Source organism: Amphiura filiformis, chromosome 14, assembly GCF_039555335.1.
Source record: "Amphiura filiformis chromosome 14, Afil_fr2py, whole genome shotgun sequence".
Taxonomy (NCBI): domain Eukaryota; kingdom Metazoa; phylum Echinodermata; class Ophiuroidea; order Amphilepidida; family Amphiuridae; genus Amphiura; species Amphiura filiformis.
In genome coordinates, this window is record NC_092641.1 from 60,659,123 (window position 1) to 60,674,581 (window position 15,459).

Sequence of the window (15,459 nt, forward strand, 5' to 3'; positions counted from 1 at the left end):
TTTGTCTCAGAAGCTGAGCCGGTACATGTAGAATGGGATATTAAAGCAGTGGGATGTGGGTATTAGGTTTTGAAGCAACCAACTTGTGGCTTCTGTATTAAAATTATGAGCTGATGTTTTTGGAGCCCTTATTTGTTTGTCAAGTATCAAAACATGAGATTAAAACCAGGCAAGCAGGTCTCCAAGAGTTGAAAGTGATGTCATGGCTACCCCAAGTTGCTCTAGTGGTTCCTGTGGTTGGAATAGGTGACTCCATCTACCTGTTTAGTTTATTTACATATTGTGTGATACACCTGATCACTCACAGTGTCATTGACGTCTTGTTTGTGCACATGCCATTCATAAGACATCACCATAATGCTACCTGTTTCTTCATATGAGAGGGGAAGGAATAGTTGATGATGACCAAGATCTGAAATAGTTTCGCCATTACTTGACTCAACAGGTGTGTATTAACATGCGCATATTTTTTGGAGGCTTTGGGGGCACGAGCCCCCCGGGGTAAAAGCAGGGGGCGTCTAAAACGAAGGGGCTGCAGAAGAAGAAGGGGCAGCAAAAAGAATTAGCAAAGAAAAAAGGGCGGAAAAAATTTGAAAAAGTATAAAAAAACATTTGGTCAACCTTTTCGGGCTGTTAAGGAAGGGGCGGCGAAATTGAATTCTCTTCAGCCCCCCCGGGTAGGAGCAGCCACGGCACGCCAAAACTAACCCATCTATGCCAAGTGTGTCTGTCTGCCTGTTGATCTCGAGTATTTCCCCACAACATTACATTCATGTACCAGCAGACTGACTGGTAGTTTGTGTCTGGTGTTTTTACCTTGATCAGAACTGGAAGTGGAACCAGACTTTTGTGATGTCAAAATTCCCACAATTTTAATTATTTTTAGTCCATTTGCAGGGTCAGAATTTCATTTCACACATAATAAATTTGCGGAATCATTTGATTCTCAAAATCAACTTCTCTTGGGAATCAACTTGGATTCACGCTAATCTGTTTATGAGAATCTTTGCGAGAATCGATTGTCTGATTCACGCCGAAATTCTGACCCTGATTTGTAGGTATTTTTAGTCAAATTTTATGCACTTTTCCAGCTTTTTAAAAACAATTTCCAGATTTTTTCATGAAAGTGTATTCTCATGCCTGCTTGATGGTATTCTGAGAGCAACAGAGCTAGAATGTTGGGATACCATTCTAGGCCGGATTCTAGTTCTAGGGCATACATGACTCACACCCTAACCTGTATAGATCCTATCATATTTTATGTTTATTTTTAACTGTCTGTCTTTCTGTCTGTCTGTCAGTATTATTGATATGTCCCAAGGCATCCATATATCCCAATGGTCTTGTTACCATTCAGTTTTGACACCCATTTTTCACTCATTCCTATCCTATGACTCATGTAGGGACATACCTACCTGTATCTTCGATGTCAAGTCCATGTTTTGTAGATTCAAACATAATTTGGCATCCGTGACGACCTTTTGACTTTTGTGGGGCATGGTGGGGTCATGAGGGACGTGTTGGTATGACAGGGTGCTATCATGCAATATTGAGTCTGTGATGTATGAGCAATATGTCTGATGGGTGTCTCAAACCTGGGGTATGCATCAAAATTTGAAATGAAATTAATGGCAATGTAGATTTTGGACTTTGTATTTGCAGGATCACACAAGTGACTTTAAAATAAACATAAATTACATTCAAATATATTCAAGTGTATTATGTATAGAGAGTATATAGATTCCATTTTTTTCATGTGGAACAACTCGGCGTGTCCCTAACCAAACCCATGGGTTTTTTTGCTGTTGAAAGGGAAAGAAGAAAGAAAAAGGAGAGAAGATGAACATACGAACCTCGGACCCTTCGCATGCCACACAAAAGATCACTGGCCTGTAGGCATGGGGGTTTTGCTGCCTTGCTGGCCGGGCCAGCGATTCTGTGGGTATATATATATGACTTAGGCTGATTGCGTCATTGCATCACGTTTGAATGCATGCTTGCGCAGTGGTTTTCATAGTAAACTTAGTGTCGTTTCAGTCAGGTTAGGGTTAAATAATAACGTTTTGGCGTGTGTCTATTTAAATACTACATGTAATGATGTATAGTGCTGGTTTTTGAGGGAAGTCCTTTAAACTTGTAGATGAGGGTTTGAATTACAAGTAATCTCCCTTTTAAACAGCCTGAACCTGTCAAGGTGTAGTTCAACTGTATGTAAACTGTTAATTTAACTGTATGATGATTAATATGTTTGCTAATGAATTGAACTATTAAATGTTTGTCTTTTATGTATGTGTGTGTGTTTTTAATAATTGAATAAAACAAACATCACAGCATGATTGTACTAGTCATAGGGTAATATTTAGACAGAATTGACTATTTTTACACCATTTGTGGTTCTATTTCCTTGAGCATAACTGTTTCAAACTTGGGATTTCCTCTTTGGATCTATATATGAAACAGACAGTGACATATCTGTGGCTTTGGCCTGAAGGTGTCGGGTTTGAATTTGAACTAGAGGCAAATGGTGGTCATAGACCACAAACCTAGCTGGGGCATGTTGGTGTTGTGGAGGTATCTGACCCCTGCAAAATGTTCCAAAAATGTTCCCCTGTCATGAGGCTTGTTGTCACCGAGTTTTGAGTCCGTTACTCCTCACAGATGTCCAGAAAATGCAATTCTAAGATTTGACCCAGATGACCTTTGACCAGACCCCTGCAAGATGTTCCATAATTCACCCCTGGTCATGAGTTGTCACCGAGTTTGAGCCCTGTACCTCTTACAGATGTCCAGATAACATAATTCTAAGATTTGGCCCCAGAATGATGTCTTTTGAGCTGACCCGTGCAAAATGTTCCAATATGTTCCACAGGTCATGAGGTTGTCACCGAGATTGAGCCCCGAACACTTTCAGATGTCCAGTATTGAAATTCGTAGATTTGACCCCAGCTGACCTTTGACCTGCCCCCTGAAAAATGTTCCAACATGTTCCCCTGGTCATGAGGTTGTCGCCGAGATTGAGCCCCGTACCCTTACAGATGTCCAGATATTGAAATTCGAAGATTTGACCCCAGCTGACCTTTGACCTGATCCATGCAAAATATTCCAAAATGTTACTCTTCTCATCAAGTTTATTGTCACTGAGTTTGATAAAAAAAATTGGGAAAAAAAAATTCGGAAAAAAAAAAATTTCGGAAAAAAATTTGAAAAAAAAAAAATTTGGGAAAAAAAAAAAAATTAGGAAAAAAAAAAAAATTTTCGAACAAAAAAATTTCAAAAAAAAAATTTCGGAAAAAAAATTTCAAAAAAAAAAAATTAAAAAAAAAAAATTTCGGAAAAAAAAAAATTCAAAAAAAAAATTTCGAAAAAAAAATTTCTAAAAAAAATTTCGAAAAAAAATTTTCGGAAAAAACAATTTCAAAAAAAAAAAATTCGGAAAAAAAGAACAAAAATTTCTATTTCCTTCATTCTCTTCAAAAAAATCCCAATTTCCTTAATTCTCTTCAATTTCCCTTAACTTCCTCAATTTCCCTCATTTGCCCAAATTTCGGAATGAAACTCTTTTTCCAGTATGGGGCGGTATAGGCCCTCCCCTCACCAAGTATCATAGCCATGCGACAAACAAATCTACCCGCAGCTAACACCCGCAGCTAAAAACAATGATTCAAAAAGGCCAAACCATATCTTCACAAGTCAAATAATTCTTACATAGCATCAAGTCAGGGTTTCATACTCAAAGGGTAATGGTTTGTTTCCAGCGGAAGAACCCGAACGATTACAATACCTAGCTGGAGGGTGTAAACCCCCCAGCTAGGTAAAAAACATGTGCAATTTCACTTAGTTGCCAGCGGAAGAAACCGGGAAGATTACAGTGGTTTGTTGCCAGCGGAAGAACCCGAACGATTACAATACCTAGCTGGGGGGTGTAAACCCCCCAGCTAGGTAAATACATTACTGGATGGTTGACGCTAAATGATACATTTAACTCAACAGCAAATTTAAGGCCAGAATTGGCATGGCAGTACCTTTCAAATTGCAAAGTGTCCCTACTGCGATGAGGCGCTGACCCACTCTTCTTCTTCTTCCTTAGCAATTTGCAAAATTGCTAAGGTCTGTTTCTGTCAAGTTCTTTGTTTCTTTCTTTCTTTCTTTCTTTCTTTCTTTCTTTCTGTCAATCTTATAATGAGCAACCCTAGCCATATGCTTTGAGCCATGTTGACCAAAGTTGGTCATTAGGACCATTGGGTGGGGGGACAAATGAAACATGGTCAACTTCAGGTCAAAGGTCATCCACTTCCGGTCAATGGCCAAAAACGTGATTTCACTAAAATGCTACTTCTTCCACAAATTATACAGCACGATGATGGCACTTGGGTACATGCATCAGCTATACCCAGTGTCTAAAAGTTATTGTCCAGAATTGGGGTCAAAGGTCATTAAGGGGATACTTCCGGTATATGACCAAATACCATAAAATGCTGCTGTTGTCGCAAATATATATGGTACAACAATGTTACTTGGTCATCAGGACCAATAGCTGGTGGCACAAATGTCACGTGACCAACTCAAGGTCAAAGGTTATGGAAAGGTCATTATGGCCGAAAATGTTATTTCCTGTTATTTTTACTAAAACTGCTACTCCTTACACGAATTACACAGCAAGATGATGTCACTTGACACATGCATTAGCCTTGAGGTCATAGGTCATACGAAGGTAATTATGGCTGATGTGATTTTCTGTTTTGTTACTAAAAATGCTAAGTCATTCCACAAATTATAATTTAGTATGATAACATTACACATTGTATTCATCCATTGGGGTCAAAGGTCATTGGGGTCAAATGTCATGCAGATATTACTTCCGGTATGTAGAAAAATACCTTAGAAAGTCGCACTCTAATAGCACATGACCAAAGTTGCACAGAAATATTTACATGAATATTGAATAATTTTGGTTAACAAAATAATTTCACAACTATGGAAAATAATTATGTAATATAATTAATAATTATAAGGCCAAATAAAAAAAATAAACATGTTTCATGTACCCACCCGCTTCCTTTTTTGAGGTTTCTTCAATCATATTCAGTTATAACTTTAAAAAAAATATATCTAAGAAGCAGAAATATTTCTATAGCCTTGCTAATATACAAGAAACACTTTTGGAAGGTTTTATGAAAATTAGAGGAGCCGGCCTTTATCCTCAGAACAAAAATAAAAAGAGGCCTCCTCCTTTTTCCAGGCATTATTGTGTATGCTAAAACAGCTTAAATTATGGGTATTCATACCGATTTTGCCATGAAAATATAAAATAAAAAGCCCCCTCTTCCTCCTTTTTTACAAAACCCGGACTTGAAACATGTTTTTTATTTTACTTGGCCTAATTATATGATACTACAAACTCCTGTTCTGGTTATACATGTATATTCCAATGAATTACACCAAACTGCTGGACCTTTTGAACTCACATGCTATAGGTGAGCTAACAAATTAACCTTGCTCCCATTGTCCCTATGGTCAATTTCAAATTACAGTGCATTTCAAAAAAGACCTCTCAGTAAAATCAGCATATTATACTACTGCTGGCTGTTTATGCCTTAATACATCCATACATTCTAGATAGCTAGCTGGGCTAATTAGCCATAGGCCTAGTTAATTAGCTATTGCTAAGGTCGCGTATATGTGTATGCGCAATTAGCTCTAGTTCTTTTTCCTTTAAAATGCAAACATCGCATGTGCGACTATAGACGCACTGCGTTTGTGACGCATGTGTCGGCTCGTAGACGACAGGAACTGAAGACTGGTGCAAAATATTATAGGGCCTTCAAGTGCAAGTAAAAACCAGATGAGAGGAAGAGTTACTTCTGTGGACGATCCCTCACCACTGACTTGAAGGCGTCGAGGGATAGGTACCCAGCTGGATCTTCTGGAAGATTGTTCCAGTCCCGGATGGTTCGTGTTTAATATCAGGGCAGATGCTGGGCATATTGTATTTTGCTAAAGTAAAATAGGGTTTTCTGACACTGATTGGTATGTCACTGCCATTGTGACAAATAGGTACAATTTGAACAATCTAATTGACAAAATGCAGTCATGTCAAAATAAAACATAATATTGCTATTGAAATGCAGGATCACACCAAACATCTTGTGTGATATCTGATTGCATCAAAATGAACTTGTAATACCCATGTCAGTTTTAACAAGGAATGTAGCATGTTGGGGATGAGGCTGACAGTTGGAATGTAAACTTCAGTGATCTTTTGATTCTCAGGACCTTCTGATACTTGTTTATTTCTTTGATTTGATTTGTTTGTGATATAGACCAGTCTCCTATCTTCAGCTGTTCACAAAGCTTTAATGATGTGTGTTGGTGCTGCTGTGTTTCATGTTCATATGGATCATATAATCTTGAGACTTTGTAATTTACAATAAGTTGACAAACTGATGGTATTATACTTGTGTGCCTGGGTAAATTGTGTCTGGACATTAAGCTCAACTTAAGTATTGGCTCGGGGGCAGGACACCTAAAATGGGGACGGAGAAGCGGAAAAATGGGGACAAGAAGAAGGGGAGAAAAGAGAGAAAGAAGGGGAAGGAGAGGCAGAAAAAGAAGAGAAAGGGAAGGAGAGGGAGAAAGAGAAGGAAAAGGGGCAGAAGAGAGGAAAGAGAAGGGAAAGGGGAGGAAAGGAGGGAAAAGAAAAGGGAAGAGGGAGAGAGAGAGAAAAAGGGGGAGGAGGGAGAGAAAGAGAAGGGGAAGGAGAGGAAACAGGGAAAGGGAGGAGAGGGAGAAAGAGAAGGGGAAGGGAAGGGAAAATGAAAGCGGAAGGAGGGAGAGAGAGACAGGAAGAGAAAGAGAGGAGAAAGGAAAAGATGAGGGAGGAAAAGAAGGGAAAGGAAGGCAAGAGCATAATGGGATTAGCAGAGGATAAATTAATTCCAACAAAAAGTTAACCCTGATCATAAACTTTTAGATGTGAAGTTCGAAGGAACCAGATACATTTTCAGTTTCAACCGTTGGGGCCAATTATTGCACAGTAGTACTCCTGGTTATTCCTTAGCAATTTGCAAAATTGTTCCTTAGCAATTTGCAAAATTGTTCCTTAGCAATTTGCAAAATTGCTAAGGTCTGTTTCTGTCAAGTTCTTTGTTTCTTTCTTTCTTTCTTTCTTTCTTTCTTTCTGTCAATCTTATAATGAGCCACCGTAGCCATATGCTTTGAGCCATGTTGACCATAGTTGGTCATTAGGACCATTGGGTGGGGGACAAATGAAACATGATCAACTTCAGGTCAAAGGTCATCCACTTCCTGTCAATGGCCAAAAACGTGATTTCACTAAAAATGCTACTTCTTCCACAAATTATACAGCACGATGATGGCACTTGGGTACATGCATCAGCTATACCCAGTGTCTAAAAGTTAATGTTCAGAATTGGGGTCAAAGGTCATTAAGGGATACTTCGGTATATGACCAAATACCCTAAAATGCTGCTGCTGTCGCAAATATATATGGTACAACAATGTTACTTGGTCATCAGGACCAATAGCTGGTGGCACAAATGTCATGTGACCAACTCAAGGTCAAAGGTTATGGAAAGGTCATTATGGCCGAAAATGTTATTTCCTGTTATTTTTTCCTAAAACTGCTACTCCTTACACAAATTACACAGCAAGATGATGTCACTTGACGCATGCATTAGCCTTGAGGTCAAAGGTCATATGAAGGTCATTATGGCTGATGCTGATTTTCTGTTCTGTTACTAAAAATGCTAAGTCATTCCACAAATTATAATATAGCATGATAACATTACACATTGTATTCATCCATTGGGGTCCAAGGTCATTGGGGTCAAAGGTCATGCAGATATTACTTCGGTATGTAGAAAAATACCTTAGGAAGTCGCACTCTAATAGCGCATGACCAAAGTTGCACAGAAATATTTACATGAATATTGAATAATTTTTGGTTAACAAAATGATTTCACAACTATGGAAAATAATTATGTAATATAATTAATAATTATAAGGCCAAATAAAAAAATAAACATGTTTCACGTACCCACCCGCTTCCTTTTGAGGTTTCTTCAATTATATATTTATTCAGTTATAACTTTTCAAAAATATATCTTGGAAGCAGAAATATTTCTTAAGCCTTGCTAATATACAAGAAACACTTTTGGAAGGTTTTATGAAAATGAGAGGGCCGGCCTATATCCTCAGAACAAAGCCCCTCTTCCTCCTTTTTACAAAAACCGGACTTGAAACATGTTTTTATTTTACTTGGTCTAATTATATGATACTACAAACTTCTGTTGTAGTTATTCATGTATATTCCAATGAATTACACCAAACTGCTGGACCTTTTGAACTCACATATGCTATAGGTGCGCTTACAAATTAACCTTGCTCCCATTGTCCCTATGGTCAATTTCAAATTACAGTGCATTTCAAAAAAGACCTCTCAGTAAAATCAGCATATTATACTACTGCTGGCTGTTTATATGCCTTAATACATGCATGCATGCTAGATAGCTGGGCTAATTAGCCATAGGCCTAGTTAATTAGCTATTGCTAAGGTCGCGTATATGTGTATGCGCAATTAGCTCTAGTTTTGAACCCTGTGTCTTGAAGGGGCAAAACCTGAAAAGTAGTGCTGGATTCCACCTATAGCTCTAATTTAGAGCCATGACCATACTAGTCAAGTATCAAGCCAGAGACGCTGAATCGCTGATGCTCTAACTTTGCGCTCCACACTAGCAATTATGACATTGCGATCGGAGGGAACTGGGCCAGTTCTAGATTCCACCATCATATCGGATCGCATGATAACTACATGTAAGACCAGCCTCTTGACTCATTTGTCAGTTGTGATGAATGCTTTTAAGCTAAAGCGTACATCCTCTAGGATTTATGCTTGAGGTATTATGTCTGTATCTAGATCTCACTTACATAATAGGCCTCTCAAAATTCATGTTTTAACAGTTAACATGTGAGCAAGCATGCTGGTGATGATTTTAAAGCAGTTTTTATTTGAAAAAGTACAAGTATTAGAGATAATTTTGAGCCAATTGAATTAAATCCAGTAATGACAACTCAACATTATTACTTACATTTCACTAATAGGATTGCTATGATTCATGTATTCAGGAGTTTATACAAATCATAGATCCCATATTAGGAGCTATTTTTTATAGGGTTTATATAACTCATATAGATTCCTGTCATCTGATTGGTTGAAAGTGGGAGCATTGTTTTAACTTTGGCCTGTATTTGGGAGAATTTCATCAAAATGAACTATGCCCGGTCATGGAAACTAACTATTGACTGGTGTGCGTCCCCGATCAAACTCTATGTGCGCAATGCTGTAGTGCGCATTACGTACACACGGTGCCGACGCTCTGCCTGCCAGTTGCGGTGATGCGATTGTCAACCATTTTTCATAACAAAAAACTTTCTGTGTAAATTTAACCATGGCCTATAATGTGAAAAAACGATTGTCATATGTCTTGGTTTAGAATCATTCAAACAAGTAAACAAACAAACATAAGATATCTTCCAGGATACGTATCAGAATTAGAAAATCAACAAGTAGTTTTCATACTTGTGTATCGCTTATGCGTGCTTGTTGCAGAGTTTCTGTAATTACCACAAACTCATCACATTACTAATATTTCAGCACCACAGTTGGACATGAAGGGAAACGCAACATGTCCTGATGATTTTCGAGCACTGACGTACTCCGATTGCCCAGCATGTGCTGTGATGCATCATGATGTCACAGAGTGCTGGGATGTGTACTGGTTTGTTGTGATAGTATGATCACAGTTCCAATATCTGTGGTATGATATACACCAGACACAAAAAGAAACTTGTCAGTTATACATTTTGTTAAATGGACTTTTCTTTCTCATTTGACACCCTGTTCGTGAACATTGAGCAAGAATTGACCAAGATATGCGCCTCAAACTCTCAAACCCCAAAATGAAAAGTTGCAATTTTAACGATTCAATTGTGCCTGTTACACACAAAGATTGGCCCGTGGTGCTTGTGTGCAATACAACGATGCGTTCCCATTGAAAATCGTTGAAAATGCAACTTTTGATTTTGGGGTTTGAGGCTTTGGAGGCGCATATCTTGGTCAATTCTGTTCGCTTTTTCACGAACAGGGTGTCAAATGAGATAGCAAAGTCCAATTAACAAAATGCATATTTCAGAATAATCCAAAATTATCAAGTTATTGAACAGCAAGGATGAATATAACTGACAAGGTTCTTTTTGTGTCTGGTGTAGCATGGAGTACGGATAGAGCAAGCCAGTACATGTGTATTCACTTGGTCAGACATCCGGGAACATTGTCCTCTTTGTCCCCTTTGCACAAGCGCACACATAGCAACCAGCTCGAGGAAGGGAGTACTGCACATGCGCACACAGGATTTACAAGGCTTTTCCCCATGTGACGTCAGCCTGACCAAGAGAATCTCATAAGCATTCAGGGTTAGAATTTCATTAAACAGTATTCTTGAAGAATAAATTTGTGAGAATCATTGATTCTTCCAAATCAACTTCTGTGTAAACTACAAAAGTTTGCAAAAATCAACTTTGATTCACGCAAATCTGTTTACAAGAATCTTTGCGAGAATCGATTCTCAGATTCTCGGCAAAATTCTGACCCTGGCATTTGAGTTTTTAAAATTTGATAAGTTTCAAATCCTAGCAATTGCGTAGCATCAGATATTGGTGCAAATAATTTGAGATATTCAGATCAAGTGGCCTTCTGTAAAGGCCGGTGTAAAAAAAGTATTTCTGCCATTGCTGATCACAGAGGTGATATTTGCAAAGTGAGGTTGAGGGTAAAAATTGTAAACCAGCTCGAGATTTATATGATTTGCATAGATGACTTTGTCTAGATTTTTCAGGTGGCAGCATAGTGACTTCAGATTCTATGGTGGCAGTAGTATATGATTTGAAAAATTCAAGTGAACATATAAATTAGCAATATGCTATTTAATTTGAATGGATTGTAGTCAAGCTCAGTTTAGATATTTTATTCAGACTTGAAATTAAGGGTAACCATGGCAACATGGTTACAGCACCACTTTGTTTTACAACTTTGAACCACTATCTGAAATCTTGACATAAGTATTTTGCTTGAAACTCATGATAAAAACCTTGGAAATGCACTTACAGTCAGTCTACTCTGAAGTATAAAGTACTGACGCAGACGCACACATTGTGCCGATTTCGAAGGCATGCATACCTGCAGCAGAGACGCAGCACTACGCACTGTTAACGTGCTGCATATGCGTGCGTTGTCACTGTGTACCCCGGTGGGTTCAGTCTTCACTGACAATGTGTACGCATGATCGTTCCAATTAGGGGTACTTTTCAAGAAATGTCCGCGGAATTTTCGAGGACAAAATTGTTCGCGATTTTTCAAATTAGGGGTGTTTTGGAGCAAAATTGTCCTTGAAATGAAAAATAGGGTGTATTTCTAGGACTTTCATCCGCGTTTTACCGCTACAGTTTTCGTTATTGTCCTCATGTCCCCGTGAAATAGGGGGAAAAGTCAAAAGTGTCCTTGAAATGGTAAAATAGGGGTATTTATTTCCGAAAAATGTCCTTGATTCCTAGTGATAAGGGGGTGAAATGAAAATGCGTCCTCAAAATGATAAAAATAGGGGAGGTATTTGAGGGCAAATTCTCCTTGATTTTGCACAAAATAGGGGGTAAAATTGCTGCAAATGTCCTCGATTCCCCGCGAAATAGGGGTCATTTTCAAATCCTGGAACGGTCATACGTCCTACCTTTAAATACAAACTGAACCCACCGGGCTGTGTACTTCAGAGTGGACAAACTGTAGGCTGAACCAGATGGAGCAAGCACACAACTTTTCAAAAGTTTTGAAAGTTTGAGTGCAGTGCCACAATTTGCCATAAATTCCTTGCCAGTAGTACTGTGATTGGTTAATTGGTATCCCACCCTCTTTTAAACCGATAATTGGATAAATCCTCACCGAATTTGTCCACCTTAATTTGCAACACTGTGGATACAGGTAGCCTTAGGGAAATTTGATTTGATTTGAGATAAATTCCATTACATTTTTGCTGTATTTGTATAAAAAGAAATGATTGAAAAGGTAAAATAGGAAAAATGATCTTGAAGTGTATTTTCATGATGTTGATCTGGTTTTCAAATTCAACATAACATAGGTAGCATAATGTTCAAGTCTCCTTATCTTGTGGAACATCTTTCACAAGTGGGTCTAGCGTTAGCCTTTTTGGCGAACACAATAGGATGGGGCTGCACGAAGTGGGTAAAGTCTTTTGAATTTGCCGGGTTTTACCCAGATTGGAGACTGCCCTCCTTTTGTGTAGGCCATACTTCGAAAAGGCTTATTAAATGGGCCTTGGCATTAGGCAAATGTATACTCAGATTCATGGATGCACACAAAGCTCGAATTTTATGATCTCTGCAAATTATTGGGTGCCATAATTTTCCTGCCCAATTCAATTTCTGAGCTACATGTACATGTATAGGATACAATTGCCTTTGACAGATCTGATAATTGAGTGTACTACTATCACTTTGAAAGTTGAGCTTTATTATATCTCAGGAGCATCTCAGTTTATGCATCATCACTGCAGGATGATGATGAACAGGAAAATTCAGATTGAATTCCAGAAAAGTTAGCAAGTTTGTGCTTTAAATACAGTGTCTACAAGAAATCATTGATGCAGAGTATCTGTGTCTGGCGGAAAATTAAACCAAGGTTTTAAAAGAGAAATTGCCTCCCCGGACAAAAAAGATGCTAAAAATGTGCCAAAACTCTAACCCAAACAGTATCCATTCCACATGCCACCAACCATACAAAATATGATTCAAGTCTTCTTTAATTTTGTAATTTTCCTTTTGTTATTAGATCATGTAGATTGGCACTGAATAATAGTTTTTGTGTATTAAATATGAAATTTTGCATTTCAAAGCTTTTACTGACATGTTGTTTTCTTTAATATCTTGCAGATTTTGAAAACAATATTTTGGAAATACACCAGTTTGGCCTGATGACGTTGTCAAGTTAGAAGCTAGCTGCAGTGGTTAACGCCACTGAAAAACACACAGTAAGTAATGTTTGTAGTCAAATTGGAGTTCTCATCTGATTTAGATGGACTAAGAAACTTTTGGAATTTTTTCGGCTTAAAATCCTGCAAATGCATCTCTGGTAATGATGTTGGTTTTATGCAGTGGCGTAGCTAGGGGTTGTGGTGCATCGGGACAAGGATACAGAATGGTGCCCCCTCCCAATAATTCCAGAACAAATTGCATGCGAGGTACGCAAAAATGTGTACAAATACTAAAGGGTTATCATCAAGTTAAATTTCAGTATGAAAAAAGTCGTTTTAATGACTTATAATGCAATAATGCATGCTTCAATTTTGCCTTTCACTGCTTGGAGAAGGCACAGAATCAATTTGAGCGCTGATTTGGTTGATTCAGCGCCCCTTAAAGACGGCGCCCACTGCAACGTGTCCTCCCTTGCCCCACAAATCCCTAAAAAGTGTCCTCTTTGTATACTGGACATAGATATTTATTTTATCAAAGCGCCACTATAGAAATAAACTCATGCAAAACGGTAGCTAGGGGCTGCGACACACCAAACACTCCCTAAAATGTTAATCTGAAAAAAAAATTTCTGTAAAAAATATTCTGCTCTTTTAAATTCACAAAAGGTCTTTTTGGGGGAATTTGTCAAATTATCCTTTTTTGAAAAGGTTCACTTTAAGTTTTTAGTGGAACTCCCCGTAAATCCTGGCTACGGGCGTGCACTCATCGTTCTTAGCATATATGACAAAAATGGTTAACTTTTATAACACTCATCAATCTGAAACTGTATGTAAACACAACATTGAACACTTTCCAGCCATCCCATGAATCATATAAACCTTGTTAACCTCTATGACAAGATATTGGCTGCTGGCCTCATTAATTTAGTCACACAGTTGTTGGCTCGTTGCCTCGTTAAGGAAACTGATCTGATCATTGCTGTCATAAATCTGTATTGAGCTTCTCGCTAAATCAAAGGGAACTCATATCAACTGTCAGCTGACATCATTTAAGGGTCTCAAACGTGCATGTCTGTGCAATGATCTTTGAATGTGTTGTTGGGTACAAAAACTCATACTCCACACCTTGAGGTAAAATAGAGCTATGAATTTCAGAATTCTACAATTTTAAGTCAACAAAATGCATAAAAAGCTGGCAAACAATGCAACAAGCACCTTAATCTGTTGAGAAGCCAAATAAATGGACAATCTAGACAAAACAGTGGCATTGCTGGTGTGAAGGGGGCAGCTTCCCCCCTGAAAGAAGTCTTTTCCCCCTTTTCCCCCCTGTGGGATGCTGGCCGCCCTGATTTGTAAGATTTTAGCCCTTTTTTGACTTTTTGATCATTTTCGTCAAACCCTTGGCTTTAAAAGTTGGCTCCCCCATTGCCCCCTCTTTACCCACCCTCGGAAACACTGGCTACACCCTGAGACAAAATCATATAAATTTGCAGCCCAAAAAAGTGAAATGTGTAAATTTGCTGCAGAGTACCACAATGCATTCCCAGTTGAATTTCATATAGACTATTGACCTTAGCTTAGAAAGTTCATGTGAAAGGCTAATTTCACAAATCTTGTTTTCAAATTTCAATCAAACTTTGGGGAAAATGATGCCCAAAGTTTCCAATTATTTTGCATTTTGCCTCCAGCGTGAACAGGTTCACATTTTGTACTGAGTTTACAATCTGTCAGTGTTTTTCCTGTGGGGATTTTTCACATGTCAAAACTATTTTCTCAATCTTATCAAAATTTGTTACATGTATTACTAATATCCAAACAAATTGGTTTCTGTGTTTACAGTTCTGTCATTTCATTGAAGCAGACTTATTAATATTGCTACAAATCCAGTTGGACATCACTATGGACTACAATAGCCTCATTCCAATGCCATAATTCAATAACCTCAATTAAACAATCATAGCCCAAAATTTGACCTCAAGTTGCAGAGTGTGGGTTTTTGTCCCCAAATTTTCAAAGGTCATTCAATGAATATACAAATGTATTGAGGTTTAAGAACTGTGCCCCTGATAGATGAGCATGTTGTGGATCCTAGTGGTTGAAAATTGGGGCAAAGAAAGTTGGCTGCAGTAGGGTAATGACATGAATCTGTCAAATCATCATCAAGAACCAGGGGCACACAGCACTATTAAAAGGCCAAATAAAAAGTTGTTTGATTTTCCTCATCAGACCAATCCTAATCTGGAAAATTTAGTGTATAAAAGAATACCTACATTTGTACCCTAATTTTGGAAATTGCTAATAAAAATAATCAGACTGACCAACCCTACCCTTTGGAGGGGATCTATAGGCCTATACATAACCATATTAAAACTGTCCCTACACTTATGGCCTAGGTGATGAA

General features: G+C 38.2%; 1 long non-coding RNA gene across 1 annotated transcript in view; it reads left to right on the top strand.

Annotated features, from left to right (window-relative positions):
• LOC140169103 (uncharacterized) overlaps positions 1-13,115 on the top strand; it is a 118,169-nt gene extending 105,054 nt beyond the window's left edge. The window contains exon 4 of the long non-coding RNA XR_011861355.1: positions 13,018-13,115. This is a non-coding gene — a long non-coding RNA (uncharacterized lncRNA). The remainder of the gene's footprint in view (positions 1-13,017) is intronic.
• The last annotated feature ends 2,344 nt before the right edge of the window (positions 13,116-15,459 follow it).